The following is an 18,414-nucleotide window of genomic DNA, read 5'->3' as shown; positions in this document are numbered from 1 at the left end:
AAGGGCATCAAGAACACACAATGGGGAGAAGATAGCCTCGTCAGTAAATGAATATCCACAGGCAAAAGAATAAAAGTGAACGCATACACACCATGCACAAAAATTAACTAGAGAAAGATTGAAGACTTATATGTTAAGACTTGATCCCATAAAACTCCTAGAAGAAAATACAAGGAAAAGGCCCGTTGGCATTGGTCTTGGCAATTATTTCTTAGATAAGAGACCAAAAGCAAAGGCAACAAAGCAAAAGTAAACAGGTGGGACTACATCTGCTCAGCAACGGAAATAATAAATTGAAAAGGCAACCTACACAGTGGGAGAAAACATTTGCAAACCGTGTATCTGATAAGGGGTTAATATCCAAAATATATAAAGAACTCCAACAACTCAATAGCAAAAAAAGCCCCAAATAATCCAATAAAAAATGGGCAAAGGACCTGAATAGAGATTTTTCCAAAGACATAAAAATGGCCAACAGATAAATGAAAAAGTGCTCAACATTACTAAGAATCAGGGAAATGCAAACCAAAACCACAATGAGACATCACCCTACACCTGTTAGAATGGTCATTATCAGAAAGATAGGAAATAACAGCATTGGCGAGGATGTGAAGAAAAGGGAACTCCTGTGTGCTGTTGGTGGGAATGTAAATTGGTGCAGCCACTGTGGAAAACAGTGTGGCAGTTCCTCAAAAAATTAAAAATAGAACTACCATTATGATCCTGCAATCCCACTCCTGGGTACATATCCAGAGGAAACGAAAGCAGGATCTGAAAGGCATACCTGCACCCCCCGTGTTTACTATAGCTTTATTCACAATGACCAAGATATGGCAACAGCCTAAATATCCATTGATGGATGAATGGATACAGAAAATGATACACATACAATGGAATATTATTCAGCCATTAAAAAAAAAATCCTGCAATTCGCAACAACATGAATTAATGTGGAAGTGAAACAGGCCAAGACAGAGTAAGATAAAAACTGTAGAGTGTCACTTATATGTGGTATCTAAAGAAAAAGAACAAAGAAAAGCCAATTTCATAGAAACAGAGAATAGAATGGTGATTACCAGAGGCTGGGGAAGGAGGAAATGTACCAAGGGTGTAAATTTTCAGTTATAAGTAGTAGTTCTGAGCATCTAATGTACAGCATGGTGACTATACTTAATAATACAATAGAGTACACAGTTGAACGTTGCTAAGAGTAGATCTTAATCATTCTCACCACACACACACACACACACACACACACACACACGAGTTAACCAGATGAGGTGATGGATGTGTGAATTATCTTGATTTTGGGAATCATTCCACAATGTGTGTGTGTGTGTGTGTGTGTGTGTGTGTGTACACCAAACCACTACATGGAACACTTTAAATATATGCAATTATATTTGTCAATTATTCCTCAATAAACTTGGGCGGGGGGGGGGGGGGGAGTAATAACGTACTACGGGGGGGGGGGGGGGGGAAGAAACATTAACTGTCCAGTGTGATCACTGCCTCACTGGAGCTGAGCATACAGTGATGCAAAGAGTGGTGGAAGGAGAAAGGGAGAGTCCCGGAAGGAGGAGCCTGGCCATTGTACCATATGGATGGGTAGATGCCTGGGAGCTCTAGGCAAGAAAGAGCTTGTAGAAAAACCGGGAGCCAAAAAACAGAAAGCGTAAGGATAACCACACCAGCAGGTTTGTGGAACATCAACAGCATGGCAGGAGCAGCTGGGGAGAGAAGTTTGTGTGGTCTTATTATTTCCGAAATGCCTACCTCCCCCTTAACCTGCCCCTAGAAGGCTCTGTCTTGCTGAATGGAAACTATCGATAAATGTTTATCAAGTCCTAAAACAAGACAGGCAAGGAACTGATGGGCTAATGAGATCAGCCAGGATTCCAAGAAAGGATGAAATGAGGGGAAAGAGCCTTTACTAAGCATTTAATGCCAGGTCCTAGGCTACCTGCTTCCACACATGAGATCTCATTTAGTAATTACAGCTATCTTTTAATAAGGAGGAAATTGTAATATAGACTGGTTAAGCAGCTTCCTCAAGATCACTCACCTTAAGAAGCAGCTGATGCTTATATCCAGGTCTATTCTACTCAGCATAGACTCTACTCCACCCACCCTGTCATACGGTACTTCAAGGTCATATATCGTTTGTCTTCATGCCACATTATATAAGCATATATTTATTATTTTTTGAATCTAAGAACATGGAGAAAAACAGAAAGCAAAAACTTAAGCGTTCAAGTATACATAAGCCATTCGAACACCAATGAGCCATCAGAAAAAAAGCACATTGTTGTTCCTCAAGAAAGAAAAAAAGAAGGGGTGCCTGGGTGGCTCAGTCGGTTAAGCGTCTGAATTCGGCTCAGGTCATGATCTCATGGTCCGTGAGTTCGAGCCCCGCGTCGGGCTCTGTGCTGACAGTACAGAGCCTGGAGCCTGTTTCAGATTCTGTGTCTCCCTCTCTCTCTCTCTGACCCTCCTCTACTCATGCTCTGTCTCTCTCTGTCTCAAAAATAAATAAATGTTAAAAAAAATTTTTTTAAAGAAAGAAAAAAAGAAGTAACAGCTTCTGTAACTCCTAATGAGCCAAGTGCCAACTGGCCCTGGAAGGTACTAGCATTCTAGGACACAGGACATACATACATATACAACACTACACCTGCATGGTGATGCTCCCGTAACCATGTCACAGAGGCGGCGCAACAAGGACATGCAGGCTGTCCCTGCAGTCACACAGTCCCAAAGACTATGAGCAAGTGAGAGCATCTAGAGGAAAGATATTTTCAAACCAAAATAGGGCCTTCCGCATGGCACTTACAAACTCACAAAAGTAAGATAAAATAGTAATTAAGCATCCTATCAGACCAGGATTCTCATCTGGCCCCCATCACTTAATTATGTGACCTAGAGTAACTTCACCACTCTAAGTCTTAGTCCCTCATCTGTATCAGGCCTTCTCCACCGCACCCTGTATAATAATGTTCAAGAGACCTGTCCAGGGGATCTGATCTTCATTCTATCAAAGACCTTTTTTCCACTGTCCGTTGCATAAGTCAACAAGGCCATTCAGTGGGCTTCCCTCAATGTTCTGTTACTACCTTCATTTAACAAATTATTTAGCACCCCCTACTTGTCAGGAACTAGGCCAGCGAGGTGCCTGCACATAAGACATGAATAAGCCCTGTTCTCCAGAAGTTTGACTTTTCTATCCCACAGACTGTAGTTCATATGGGTACACATAAGGAACACAGGCTGTGTGATAAAGAAGAAACTGTGAAAGTCATCATAGTTTCTAGCTTGTTTGTATATCGCCATCAATGGGTAGTCTTTCCTTCTCCATATTAATGACAAGGGAGAAAAAAAACCCTTCAATTCTAGTTACAAAACTTACTGAGATACACACTAAAGCCCCCTCAAGCATAATACTAGGAAATCCAAAAATTCTAGAATCACAGAACAAGAATGAAAATCACAAATATGAAATTGGTTCAGACATGATGACTGTTGTCTGTTAGATGTTATTAGAGAATTTTTGAATACAGACTCATCGCTGAATACTGTTACAGATAGGTTTAACAAAATATTAGCTATAGGTCTAGAGTCCAATGTCATACAATTTTTTGGAACTTTAAACATACACGTAACGTTCAAATACAATATACCTAGCGGCTCTTTTTCCTATGTATGGGGACATACACTACCATTTCAAGTACTGCTTAACGTATTTTTATTCTCCCAGCAAAATCCAGAATCCACGTTTTTCCACCAGAAGTTCTAAGCTACCACACAGACTCAGTCTCTGACGGGACCTACTTCAAAGCAAGGTCCTCAATACATAGCCACCAAAGCAAAAGACGCTTTTGAAACTACAGATGTGTAAAGGACAATGAATGAAACCAATCCAGTGAATCTGTTAGATGGCAAATAGATCTGCTCCCTGTTATCCTGAGCCCTGAAGTTAGGACACTTCCACGTGTCCTTGGCCTCGGGCACCAGGCGGGATGCACTGTACTCAGGGTCAGGCAGGGTCTAGCTATAAACAGCCATCAGAATGTAAGCTGGAGCTCCCTGCCAGAGTCCCATCGCTTAGCACAAGCCAGGACTGGGCCTCGGAACTGGGACTTGCTACCCTACCATATATGCATCCAGCTGGGAGAAAGAAGGGAGATTGATGGAAATCCCCAGTGAAACAGGGAGCTCTCTCCGGCCTCTCCCACTGTCACCCAACAGAATGCAGCATGGTCATGTCCATTAACAAGGAGAGGCCAGGGAGTGGGTATTTCGGCCACTGGCTTTCCAACTTCTTCAAAGGCCCCGTGATCCAGGGTGTTACAGAGCTGGGACCCTCTGGAATGAAAAGGACAAGTAGGAATGACGACAGAAGCAGAGTCTGACCCAAGCAGTGCTCAGGGTGAAGACGGTCCTGGAAAAGGCAGACAACATCCGGACTGGCTGCCCTCCCCCTGTCCGACTCCCCTCGCTCCCTGATGGGTAGGGAACATTCACCAGGGCAGTCAGTAGTATCTGTAATTATCAACTACTCTGTCTTGTTACTATGAGTATTAAAACATTATTGGAAAAGATATTTAGATAGGCATCTTCAACAGATGTCTGAAGTTGAGTGTGATTTCACTACTAGTTTTCAAAACCAATTTCCCCCCATAGGAACGCATCACTTTATTTAGTATTTCTTACTTCTTTAAGGAATCTCAATGGGCACATGAAATCTGACATAAGGAAATTCACTTTACGGCTCACTTTGGACAAACCCATTCCTTCACTGTTACCTGACACGCATATTAACTCTTGGTGGCTTCCACACGCATGCCTGTAAGCCTACTAAATCGGTGTGACCAAAAAAAACAGCATAAGATGAAGTCTTTATCTGTCCCAACCCCTCAGAGTAATTAATATACATCACTGACACTCTTCTTCTTTAGTTCTATTTTCAGATAAATCAAATGTATGCAGACTAGCAGCTTAAAAATTCATTAATTTCAGCATAAATTTAGTCAATATTTATAAGATGGTTGTAGTCTTCAATGTTTATCTTCAAATGATACTTTTCATCCAAAAATGTAAAATGAATTTCTATCAAATAAATACTATTATTCACTTTTTACAGCCAGATGCTGAGCCAGTGGAAGATGAATGAACTATTAAAAAAAAAAAAAATGATCTGAGAGAGATACAGAAAGTTTTTGTTTAGTCTCTTTGTAAGAATTACCATTAGGAAAAACAGCTAGAATTACTCAATCTGAGAATTTAGCCACTTCTGACACAAATTTGAATACAGATTTCCAGATTTTCAAATTCTTTTTGAAAAACATATATACAGTACACCTATTAAAATTAAATAGAAAGATTCAGCTGATAAGCCAGATTTAATGCACTGAAGAGAAAAACTAAATTCATTTTTTTAATCAGAAAAGCTTTATAAACCATCCAGTGCCTCTTTCTTCAATCACTTAAAATTAGATACCCCAATAATCACTATTCTTCACTAGTCTGTCACCTCTTCTATTTTGTAATAATTTTGATGAATTCCTCTTCAAAATCTTTCAATTTCACATTGATAAAAAATACCGTATTTAAAAAGTGACAATTAAAAAACCCCTTCTAAATCCTGTTTCTAAGTAGCATCATCTACTGTCCTGAACAGTTTTGTGTTTGAATACTGAATATGTTATTTGGTTGTGTTTGGTCTGAAAGCCTTTCAGAATTTTTATTTTCTAAGGTCAGTTCTTCACCATATTTTGTTTAGATCATTAATATTTATCGTAATGTTGCAATGATAACGATGGGGCATCTAAGTCCGTCAGTCACAAAAACTAAAGAAACACCATTTTCTCTAGGAAGGAAGATTAGAAGTAACTGAGCTCATTTTTTGAAAAGTTACACTGAGGGCGCCTGGGTGGCTCAGTCACTTAACCGTCTTCAGCTCAGGTCATGATCTCACGGTTTGTGGGTTCCAGCCCCGCGTGGGGCTCTGTGCTGACAGCTCGGAGTCTGGAGCCTGCTTCGGATTCTATGCATCTTTCTCTCTCTCTCTCTCTCTCTCTCTCTCTCTCTCTCTCTCTCTCTCCCCCTGCCCCTCCCCTACCCATGCTCTGTCTCTCTCTCTTTCTCTCTCAAATATAAATAAACATTAAAAAAAAAAAAAAAGTTACACTTTATCCGAACCACCCAACAAATAGTAAGGGCCACGAGGAAGACTGATCCAAAGGAACAAATCAGATAGCCATTCCTGGTTCGGCACTGACACAAGCATTCATCTGGCAGCTTGCTACGAGTTTCCTGCCTCAGAGACGCAGGATGAAGCGGCTGCTCAGCATGGACGGACCGGCAGGAAGGGCGGGAATGTGTGCAGAGCGCCGGGAGGAGTGGCAACTGCGGCAGGAGCGCGAAGATAAAGTGAAGAAGACCCGATCACTAACAGCACAGCAACCCATCCCGAATGTTCAGTTAATTCCTGAAACAAACGTCTGTGGGGGGTTTTCCATCTGTCTTTTTATGAAAGATTATTTTGTCCATAGAGCACTTGTATTTTGCACCCAAATGTGCAGAGTGAGATTTTAGGGGAGGGCGTGTGAAGAGAACAGTTCGAGACCTGCTGCTCCACTTCTGAAATGAAATACTATTTTTAAAAAGTCACATTGCAAGTAGATTCTCATTCTTATTCTTAATCTGTAAAGACAGACATTTAGAAAGCCTAAATGAAAAAAATAAAAGTATTCCAAAGCATTATTTTAAAACTTCAAAATAATATGTTCAGATACTTTTCACATATAAACAAAGTGAAAAAAATTATACATATATTATTATATAACATAATATTCATATTATAGTATATTACGTTACATTACATTATATTACATTATATTATATTATACTATATTGTACTTCTTTTTTTTTTTTTTTAAATAGGCTTCACACCCAGAGCAGAGCCTAACACGGGGCTTGAACCCACAATCCCGAGATTAAGATCTGAGCTGAGGGGCGCCTGGGTGGCTCAGTCGGTTGAGTGTCTGACTTCGGCTCAGGTCAGGATCTCGCATTAATGAGTTCAAGCCCCGCATCGGGCTCCGCGCTGACAGCTCAGAGCCTGGAGCCTGCTTCAGATTCTGTGTCTTCCCCCTCTCTTTGCCCTTCCCCTGCTTGTGCTCTTTCTCTCTCAAAAAATGAATAAATGTTAAAAAAAAAAAATTTTTTTTAAAGATCTGAGCTGAGATCAAGAGTCAGGCGCCACCCAGGTGCCCCAGTATATAAAAGTATTTCTGATAATGACACCATCCAGGAACTCTTTAGCACATTCAGTTGAAGAATCAAATATTCCAATAAAATCACTACATCAGCTTTCCCCAGGAAGCGGTTTGTTCATACCTCTTACACCATCGAGGTGGGGAAACTTCTGTTCTTAGCAGCTATGCCCATGGAAAAGGAGGCCAGCAAACAGTCTTCCATACTCTTCCGGTCCCCTCAAGCAGTGAGGCCTCTGCAGCTCTTGGCTTCCAGCTGGCTTTCCTGCATCTGCTGGCCAAGCCCCCAGGACACCAGAGCTCGCTGGCGTGGCCAAGGACTTCCACCAGGCTCTGACTGGACCTCCACAAATTTTTCCACGAAGGCGCGTCACACTACCATCAAACTTGTATTTTAATATCCAGCAAGATAATCTCCTTTGTTCCTCTTTAGTAGGTCCAGAAATGTCATTTGTACACCTTCTGTTGGTCATCAGAGATCAAAGCTGTCCATCAGAGGGTGTAATAAGGGGCAGAAAGAGAGGCCCCAGAAGACTCGAGCGTGCAAGCCGCGGACCATGTCATCGCAAGGTGGCTGAGAGCATTTGCAGGACGGTGTGGGGGGGCCTGCTGGCTGAGAATGCGGCCTGACACGCTCCCACTCCCAGGCCGAGAGCATGCCATACCCTTGAAGCACGGAAGACACGGCAAGAGTGCCATGACGGATTATTCGTATGTGCACGCACCCACACTGGCGTGTGTACATACGTGTCTTCAACGGGAAATAAAATTTCTGAAACAAATACCATTTTAACAAGTCAGCACTGCACTAAGCCATGCTGCACAGGGTATTCATGTACAGGGAAAGACTGTGGTCACAAGTCATTTTCAGATGTCTACACAGAAAATAAGATGCACTAAGGCACATTTAAATGAAATAATTTCCGGGGCGCCTGGGTGGCGCAGTCGGTTAAGCGTCTGACTTCAGCCAGGTCACGATCTCGCGGTCCGTGAGTTCGAGCCCCGCATCAGGCTCTGGGCTGATGGCTCAGAGCCTGGAGCCTGATTCCGATTCTGTGTCTCCCTCTCTCTCTCTGCCCCTCCCCTGTTCATGCTCTGTCTCCCTCTGTCCCAAAAATAAATAAAAAACGTTGAAAAAAAAAAATTAAAAAAAAAAAATAAATGAAATAATTTCCATGATGCTTGCAAAATCAACCACGTTTTCAACTTGTGAACAGTATAAGCCACTCAAAAGAGATCACAGAGTGTAGACAGTTCTTGAGCTGTTAATTACATTTTAATGTCTGTGACAATTCTGTTTATGTATTGGACAGACTATAACTCACAGTTAAGTACATAGTCACATAAATTACAAAGGAATTTATAAAGTAGCACACACAGGTCAGACCCACAAATGTAAATGTACTATTTATAACCTAGAAAGACGCTGGATAAACATCACAGATTCAACACTTACATCTAGTTATCATTCCCTCCCCCAAACAAAAATGACAGTATGGTTTGCCTTTTCATTCATTTTGTTTGTTTGTTTGCTTCCCACAAGAACAGGAACAACGGCAACAAAATTTTGGATGCAAGAAACAGATGGACAATTAGGAACTAACTCAGCCAACACAGTTGATGAGGGAGAATCTTCGAAAGGCTCGGAAATCGGTGGTACCAGATACCTCTGGGCACAGAGTGGGTTGCTGGGGAGGTGGGGGTGGGGTGTCTCTCCCACTAAGCTCAGCATCTCCCTCAACCTGGCAGAAACCCAGAGATTCATTCCCAGATGAGGGGAAACACAGCAGTTCTGCAGAACCACTGCTATAGGAGTGCTGTGGTTGATCAATAACTACTGAATACGGAGACACCTTCATACAACCCTACCAACTGCCCTCTTCCCATGGTCAATCTGAGGCCAGTCCAACAGGAAAACTCTAAATATATACTGGAATAGGAGTGGGGGCGTCCTAAATTCCCCTAAACAACCCACCCAGGTACCTCACCCGTAGATCTTATGGTCAGCAAGCCCTCCTGTGGCATTTGGACAAGCAAGAATCATTGGTAGCTGAGGAAAGCCTTCAACAGGAAAACAGAGACCAAAATAAACCAGGAGGCTGGGGGGGGGCGGGGCGGGGCGGGAGGCAAATTAGAAGGCAACGAAATGATGCAAAACACACTACAATCATAACATCTCCATAATATAAAAAATAATCGTGAAACAAGAATAGGGTTCTATTAAAACAAAATAAAAAAGAACTAAGAAAAGGAAAAAAGAGGGAGGAGAAGCAGGGAGGAAGGAGGGCAGGGGTGGGGGAGGGGCTCGGAGAGGCCTAGAAAGAGCCTTGCAAATTAAAAATGCAATAGCACAAGGAACCCTTCCAGAACCGGGAAGAAAAAGACAATGACATACAAAATAGTAGAAAAGATCAGTTAGAAGTCTGGTAAGTCCAGTATCAGGTGACAAAAGTCCTAGAATGAGAGAAGAGGGAAAATTAAGGAGTAAGGGAGATAAAAGAAGTAATTCGAGACATGACCCCAAGGCTGAAAGAGTACACAGGGCAGTGGGTAAAAAGGGATCTAGGTGAAACTGAAGGCCACTGGGGAAAAGGAGGTGCTACATCGGTCAGGGAGTGTGGACAGGCAGCATCTAGAAAGGCCCCACGCAAAGAACCAGGAAGCAAGACGAACAGCTTCCTTCAGATCTCCTAACGGCAACACCAGGGGCTAAATGACAGTCAAGCAACTGCTTCCAAATTCTGAAGGAAAATCATTTCCAAACCCCTATTCCCAGTCAAGCGGTAAGTCACGTATGAGGGTAAAATGAAGACATCTTCAGACATGCAAGATCTGAACATCTTACTTCCCCACAACATTCCTGAGAAAGCTACTGGAGGATGGGCTGCACCAAAAGAAGAAACACACAGAATCCAGGAAACCAGAGATGCAACACAGGAAGAGAGGTGGAAGGAAATTCCAAGATGAAAGTAAGTAAGGGGAGATCCCCGGAAGTGTGCACTTGACACAGAGGTAACCCAGGGAGGGCCCAGCCAGCCAGAGAACCCACCAGAGACGCCTCTGCAAGATGAAACTGATAACGTACCTGTTGGAACTGAACATCTTACAACAAAAGGCGGGCGGTTGTAACTAATTAAAAACCCTAAGTGGAGTGAGTGGTAAGTACATGTAGAAAAGTAAGCAAAAACCAACTCTCAACTCAGAGAAAAACAAAGAGCTGAGCAGGAAAGGAGAAAAGTTTACTATATGGCTCATTTCTGAGTAAGTTTCCCCAGTCTCAATAATGTCAATACAACAGTGAGCAAACCAAAGTCACAAAAAAGCTATACAGGGAGAACGAGCGGGCATGAAGGATCCATGCTTATGATGAGGACAGAGTGAGAAACTGAAGGCAGCAACACAAGTAAGCGTTATTGAAAAATATGGAGGCATCCTCGAAAAATCCGCTAACTAAAAGAGTTCAAAGTGGTTGCCTCTGGGGAAGTGAAATGGGGGAAGGAGGGCGGTGACTACTGTTTTTCTACAGTAGATCTTGTAAAACCACGGTCTTCGTAAACCATTTACATCTGTAACCTTGATACAAATAAAAACTTTCTTAAAACTAGGCCAAAAGAAAAGATTAAAGACACCACTAGAAAAGTACAGTATCATAAGCCAAAAAAAATTTTTAAAGCCATACTTTATATATTACCATTACTTAGAATCGAGCTAAAAGCCCAAGGGAGGCATTGAGGGTATATTCACTGCTCAAAGCACACTTCTGAAAGACAAGATAACAATTTGTCAGAGAGCGTCCTCTCCTTATCTCCCTCAGAGGGTTGCAAGATTATTAATCTTCAGAACACAAAGAAGTGGAAAACTACAATTCCCAGTATACCCTGCAGCCCATTCAATTACTTTAAGTACATGAGGCTTTGCTATGAGGGAGAAGATTAATTTTAAGAAAATACAGAACTAGTTCTCACAAGCCATTTCTAGCTCACTGTGTTCTACAGACATAATTTTTCCATTCTCTACTTGAAGAAAAAAAGGGTAGAAGATAAATCACCTGTTAGGGGTTGCACGTTATTTTTTAGTTACTTTAGAGAACAATCTCAAGATGATGGCACTGAAAGTCTAGAAACACGGAATGTTCAAACCAGGAAGGGTCTCTTTCTTCTCCCTTCTGCAGGAAGGGAGAAGAAAGAGACCCTTCCTGGTTTGAACATTTTTGCACCCAATTTTGCAGATGAAGAACCGGGGGCTCAGAGAGGTGCCTGCCCAACCAAAACGCCCAGGAGCTGTGTGCAGCATCACGGAGGTCACGACAGTTCACTTGTCATCCATTCAACAACTGAAAACACATTTTTGGCAATTACTATAGGCACACAGAACTGTCCACACTATACGAATACAGAACTGGGGTGGGTATTCATTAACCTACGTTCCATTTGCTGTTCACGCTTTTGGGAAGTCACTTAGTATTTTAGTTGCTTCAGCTCCCCCATCTGTAAAATAAAGAAAACGACTACCCTGTATCTATCTCACAGGGAGGTTTATGAGAACGGAGCGGATCCGTTTCTTTAAGATTCTTAAAGGGAAAAAAGGATACAAAATACTCTCTCCACTATCCTCTGATACACAACTAACTGCAACCGAGTCAAACTCAATATTTCCAAACTCAAATCCATCATCAGTCATCACCATCACCCACAAAATTTGCCTCTCCTTTTGTATTCAGGCTCTTGGCTTGGAGCCAAACTCTTCTCTTCCGACCAAAGCAGGAATGTGGAGTCATCCGACACTCGTCCCCTAGCACCCTGCACCTTCTTACCCCAATACGATAAGCCTCTGTGCCTCCCGCCCGGTCTCCCTTCTACACAGATTTACAGCAACCTGTCTCGGCCCCTTCAGACTATAACAGAATTATCATAAATCCAGTGGCTTATAAACAACAGAAATTTATTTCTCACAGTTTTGGAGGCTGGAAAGTCCAAAATCAAGTCACCACCAGCAGATTCAGTGTCTGGTTCATAGGCAGCCACCTTCTCATGGTGTCCTCGCATGGTAGAAGGGGCCAGGGAGCTCTCTGGGCAGCTCTACAGAACACTAATCCCATTCGCGAGGGCTGTGTCCTCAGGACCACACCCCAAGACCCCTCCTCCTAATACCACCACACTGCGGTTTAGGATCCAACATACGAATTTTGTGGGGACACAAATATTCAGTCTCACCCCTTATTGTCCCTACCGTACAAATCCACCGGGGTCCTACTTTACTCTGCTCGGAACAGGTTGTTCCCCATCTCCAGGTTCTCTCCATTTCAGTCCTTCTTCCTCATCGGGCAGTGGGCAGAAAATGATCGACCTAAAATGCTAATTTCAAGGTTCACCCCTGCTCCCCCCTTGAACTAGAAAGGCCCCATATTGCTTACAGGATCAAGTCAGGCCTCCCGGCTTGGCATTCGGAGTTCTCTGGGACCCAAGCCCATCTTCCAGTATCACCTCGAGTGAGCTACTCGCATGCAACTAAGGGCAGGTCCCTCTAACAAGCAAGACTGCCTGGCCCCCCGACCCTGCCCCCTGGTGCTACCCTTTCCACCTGAGACACAAGGCCCACCTTTTGAGACACAAGGCCCACCTTTCAAGTGACTTATTCATCTTATGAAACTCAACGCATCATCTCGAACTAAGTCGTCCCCTCTTCACCTGCCTCCTCACAAGACCATAAACCTCCCGGGGTAAGGAAGTAGCTTAGTCAAAACTGAAACTGCTGGGCCCCAGCACCCAGGTGGGCACAGAGCAGGCATTCGACAACGCAGAAGCAACCAGGACCTCACGGGACAAGACGTGCAGACTCAACGAACAGTCTACATTCACCGCCTCCTTGCCTTTCTTCGTTCACTCCTCAAACCACTGCGATTTAGCTCTATCAAATCACAGCCAAAAAAACCAAAAAAACCTCTGGCCACTTCTTAATCCTTCTTTCTTCTTGACCCTTCCATGGCACTGGACGTCGCTGGCCATCTACACTCCTCTCTACCGGCCCCACCCCCATCTCTCTCACGGCACAACTCTCCCCGGTGTTCGTCCCATTGCTCTGCCTTCTGTGCCAGGCTTGCTCACTATCTCCTGTTTTGCCATTCACCCCTTAAGTAGCTGGGTAACAAGGTCCGTCCCCCCTCTTTTATTCTCCTTAGGCAACGCACATCCTTTCCTGGGGCTTCTACTATAAACCCACCATCGAGATTCTCAACCCAGGTTACACAGGGTCAAGGACCCACCCAAGACAAAGTAAAATAAACCTGCTGGGGATGGGCTCACCATGTACACTTTATGTTAAAGTTTCCCAATTGATTCTGAAGAGATGCCAGGACTAGAACCACTGAGCCACACAGTAACCCCAGAACGGAACCTCACATTTCTCTCTCAGCATCCACAACTCCCCTGACCCTCTTTCCACCTGCCCATTGACCACTTCCGCTTCCTGCAGGCTCCCACCATAAAACCAAAGTCACTACCTTCTCTCAGATCTGCTGCCCCTCCTGGATTCCTGCATCTCTGTACTGACATCTCACCAGGTGCCCCAAGGCCCTCCCTTGCCTTGCCTGAATCTGGTAACTAAGATCCGTGTATTCAACCTATTGAACGCACCCTGGACCAAGCACTACCCCTCCAGCTCTAGTAGGGTCGCACTTATCGTTCCCCCTTCTTCCACTTTCCGCATCTTCTGACCTACGGGTCTCCTTCTGACATACAGATCTCCTCTTTCCTTCCCAGCTTAAAACTTCCCACAATAACAGAAAGCGCTCTTATTTATTTTAAATTGAGACAGAGAGCAAGAGAGAGAGTGCGCATGCAGCAGAGAGGGGCAGAGAGAGAGAATCTCAAGCAGGCTCCATGCTCAGTGTGGAGCCTGACGCGGGGCTGGATCCCACGACCCCGGGATCACGACCTGAGCCGAAATCAAGAACTAGACGCTCAACAGGCTGAGACACCCAGGTGCCCCACAAAGAGCTCCTATTTAGACAGGGTGAAGTTCAAATTCCTTGGGACGGTACATAAGACCATTCCCATTCACCATCTTTCTCTCCTCTTCCTTCCCAATCCAAACTTGTACCACCTTCTCCAACGTCTTTAGCCCTAGGAGAATCATGCTGCTCTTCAACACAGCATATAAGTTTAGGATCATAAAACACCAGATATACTGTTTCCACTGTGGAGAGTGTGACCCACACAGGGGTGTCTGGGTGGCTCGGTCGGTGAAGCGTCCGACACTTGATTTCAGTTCAGGTCATGACCTCGAGGGTTCGGGAGTTCGAGCCCCACACGGGCTCCACGCTGACAGTGCAGAGCCTGCTCGCGATTTTCTCTTTCTCCCCCCCCCCCCTCTGCTCCTCTCCTGCTCGTTCTCTCTCTGTATCAAATACATAAATAAACTTTAAAAAAAAAAAAAAGAGTATGATAGGCTCGCACACACGCAACACACGCTCCTATTATTCTCTCACTAAAAGTCAGTTTAAATGTGACCTACCTTCCTGTCAGGCCTACCCACTTCAGCCTCCATAAAATCCCTATATCCCCCCCGCTCTTCTATATATAAACCTCTATCACACTCATGACCACACCATGTAAGATTATTGACACAGCTGCTCTCTGGCTCTCCATTTGTTCTCAGAGGCCTAGAACATACGTCTTTTTTCCAAAGCAAGTTTTTGTGACATTAGAGAAATTATAAAATGTGGCTGTACCACAGGCAAATACCCTGGCACAGACAGGGCGCTCAGACAGACAACGCTTTTTCCTCAAGAGACAGATTATCACAGGCTAGGAAATACCAAAGAGAGAGAGAAAGAGAAAATATCTGCTTTCAGCCCACTGTTTTAATTATGAAAAGCAGAGAATGCTGTTCCTCAAAAAATCAGTCACTGACAAGTTAACTAACCATCTTTGGTGGGAATTACTAAATACTCTATTAAATGGAAGTCAGAATCAGAATTTTTCCAACTGAAGACTGAAATTCTTTACTTCTCTTACAGTCATCCCCAAGTAAATAAAAGGGTAGAAACTATGGTTTTCAGCTTGGGATGGACGGTAGATAATGAACTTGCAGGAAAATCAAACTTTACAGCCGTGGACTACAGGAAGACTATCATTTGATCTTACTACCTTTTTCTTGGCATAAGTCCCATTTTCTAATGGTCTTCTTGTTCCTGACTATTAGAAATTATTGGCAGTTTACACTAACAGGCTTCCATCATGTTTCATCTCCAAATCCTACTGTGGCTGTTCATTCCAATCAAAACCAAAATAGATCAATTTTTGAGATTAAAAAAGGAGGGACATTAAAAATATAAATTACGCTTCCTTTCGGCCGGAACCGCCATCTTCCAAAATGACCAACACAAAGGGAAAGAGGAGAGGTACTCGCTATATGTTCTCTGGGCCTTTTAGAAAACATGGGAGTTGTTCCTTTGGCAACATACATGCGAATCTACAAGAAAGGTGATATTGTGGACATCAAGGGAATGGGCACTGTTCAAAAAGGAATGCCCCACAAATGTCACCGTGGCAAAACCGGAAGAGTCTACAGTGTTACCCATCATGCTATTGGCATTGTCGTAAACAAACAAGTGAAGGGCAAGATTCTTGCTAAGAGAACTAATGTACGTATTGAGCACATTAAGCACTCCAAGAGCTGACGTAGCTTCCTGAAGCGTGTGAAGGAAAATGATCAGAAAAGAAGGAAGCCAAGGAGAAAGGTACTTGGGTTCAACCGAAGCGCCAGCCTGCCCCACCCAGAGAAGCACACTTTGTGAGAACCACTGGAAAGGAGCCTGAGCTGTTGGAACCCATTCCCTATGAATTCATGGCATGATAAATGTAAAAAAAATAAAAGACTTCAAGACTGTTAAAAAAAAAAAAGGACAGAAAAAAATATAAATTACACAAGCAATCCAAAATCCTTCCGATATGATCTATAATAAATTTTGAACATCAAATAAGATTATAAAGAACTATTAAATCATTAAATCTATGCTATACCAACTTCAGAAAATGAAATTTGTGAATATAGCATTAAAAACTTGTAAAAAAGCAAATTCTGCATAAGAAAATGGATCCATAAGTATGAGTGTTTTTATTCATTCATCTCACTTATGTCATAGACGTGGCTAGAGACTTAATGAGCAGGAAGGTTAAATGCTGAATGCTTTCACGGTTTATCAGATTCTCAAATTTGCAGCAGTACTGTGCCCCAGCTCTTAAAATTAAACAATCTCTCCCTATGCCCCCCCTTTAAAAATCAGGATAAGACCAAATGGCTGAAACCAGTCCTGCTGTATGCAGTTATGTAACTAGACAAGAAGGGTGTGAAAGTTTGAATGAAAATATTCGAAGTGACAGCTTTCCACCTTAGTCTTGCCGTGCCCTCTCCAAACTGCAGGGAGCAGATGGTAATTTTCAAGCACATTTAGACCAGGCTTGGAAGGACAACTCAGTGATAAAGAAGTAACTGCAAAGGGGAAGGGGGGGGAAACCCACATGTTTTGCAACCTACAGTTTTTAATCTAGAAAAGCTTTAGAATCAGTTCACACAAACGGAAAAGCTGCCATACGCACAGTTCCATATAAAAAATGCTGGTGTATAAATTACAAAATAAATTTTTAACAGTTTCCTTTTCACATTTGCACTATAGTATGCCAGTAAATACTGGAATGTTTAAGGTGGGGGGGGCACCCGAAAGTCAAATCTAAATATTATATAAGCCACTAAACAAGGCTTACTCACTCTTCCCTGCTCTCAGTCTCGTCATGGCCAAAAACCAAGACAATGCCATTGGCATCAATACCAGTACTGCTGTCCAGCATGATGGCACATCAGGTGTAAGGCCAAAAGTTTAAAGGATAACAGAAAAGAAATAAATTACACATTTTTTATTCATTTTCATTACAAATGCAAGACTGACTCCTGTACTGGTTAAGGGACAGAAAGCTCTCTGCCTCTTCTTCTCTTCAAACCACACTAAGAAAGAAAACGAAAGCAGTTCCAGAACAGGTGACCAGCACCTTTGTTAGGGCCCCTCTCCCAACTCTAGCTCCACCTTGAATTTCCAGTTCAAAGAGAAAGTTCAGGAAAAAAGCCCTCCTTCGCACGACAGCCTAGGGAGGCAAACAAGTAACAACGCTCGTGAGCAGGAGGGCCTGGCGGAACCCCCACACCAGAAGTTTGGACCCAGGCCAAGGCCACACCAGGGCCTCTGCTTCTACCCACTGGGCCACCTGTCCTTTAATTTCAAGTGGCTTATGCCTGGCATTTAAGCTTCCCAGGAGTTACATACTGCCTCTACATGGGGAGGAGACCAGGGTTCTAAACACTCCTGAAATTGTGGGGGATGGAAGAGAGCAGCTGGGTTTGTGGTCAGAAAACCCAGGTTCAGCTTTTGACACTTCGGAACTGTATAACCTTGGGAATGTTACTTAACCTACACCTCAACCTCCTCATCTGGAAAACGGGAATACCCCCGGCACTATGCAGCAGGCCTGTGACGAGGTTCAAGTGAGATTACAGATGTAAAAGCCCTTAGCAAATGGCACTAATCTTACTAAGGCGACCTTCTAGCTGTTCTCATACTTCAAGCAAGCCCAGGGCAGGAAACAGAAGTTTCCCTCCATCACAGTGGCCCTCCGCAGGACTCCCACAGATTCAACCATTGGCTTTTCTGGGCCATTACAACTTTGGAGTAAATTAGAAGTCAGAGACCCCAAATTTCTATCTCTTGGCTATTCAGTTTAGATAACTGCATCAATCATTTTTTTCTAATCCCCCCCCCAAGTTTCTTCCCCTTACATTTTATGCTACAGTTTCAACAAAATATGACTGACACATTTTATGAAACAAACCAATGAGTTTTTTTAAGCAGTAGGGGTCCCTAGATCTAAGCATTTTAAAAGCTGACATCATTTGCTTGACATCATGAGAATATACACATATACACACACCTACAATGCAATAAATGGCCTATATATATGGCTATAAGAAAGCCAACCAGGAGCATCGTCTTAAGAACAGGACCCAACGTGTAATGCTGGGGAGATGGCTTGACAAAGTGGCCAAGAGTCTGAAGCAGCACTAACTGAATTCAATTCCACCTTATTCACTG

General features: G+C 43.3%; 1 protein-coding gene and 1 pseudogene across 16 annotated transcripts in view; one reads left to right on the top strand and one right to left on the bottom strand.

Moving 5' to 3' along the window:
* Positions 1 to 18,414, bottom strand: part of ARID1B (AT-rich interaction domain 1B) — a 449,099-nt gene that overhangs the window by 344,654 nt on the left and 86,031 nt on the right. The gene's annotated exons all lie outside the window — the stretch shown is intronic.
* Positions 15,648 to 16,130, top strand: LOC132666367 (large ribosomal subunit protein eL21 pseudogene; annotated as a pseudogene).

The sequence above is a fragment of the Panthera onca genome, chromosome B2 (genome assembly GCF_046562875.1).
Source record: "Panthera onca isolate mPanOnc1 chromosome B2, mPanOnc1 haplotype 2, whole genome shotgun sequence".
NCBI lineage: Eukaryota > Metazoa > Chordata > Mammalia > Carnivora > Felidae > Panthera > Panthera onca.
The sequence above is the reverse complement of the archived record's forward strand: the minus strand, read 5'-3'. Positions and strand labels throughout refer to the sequence as shown.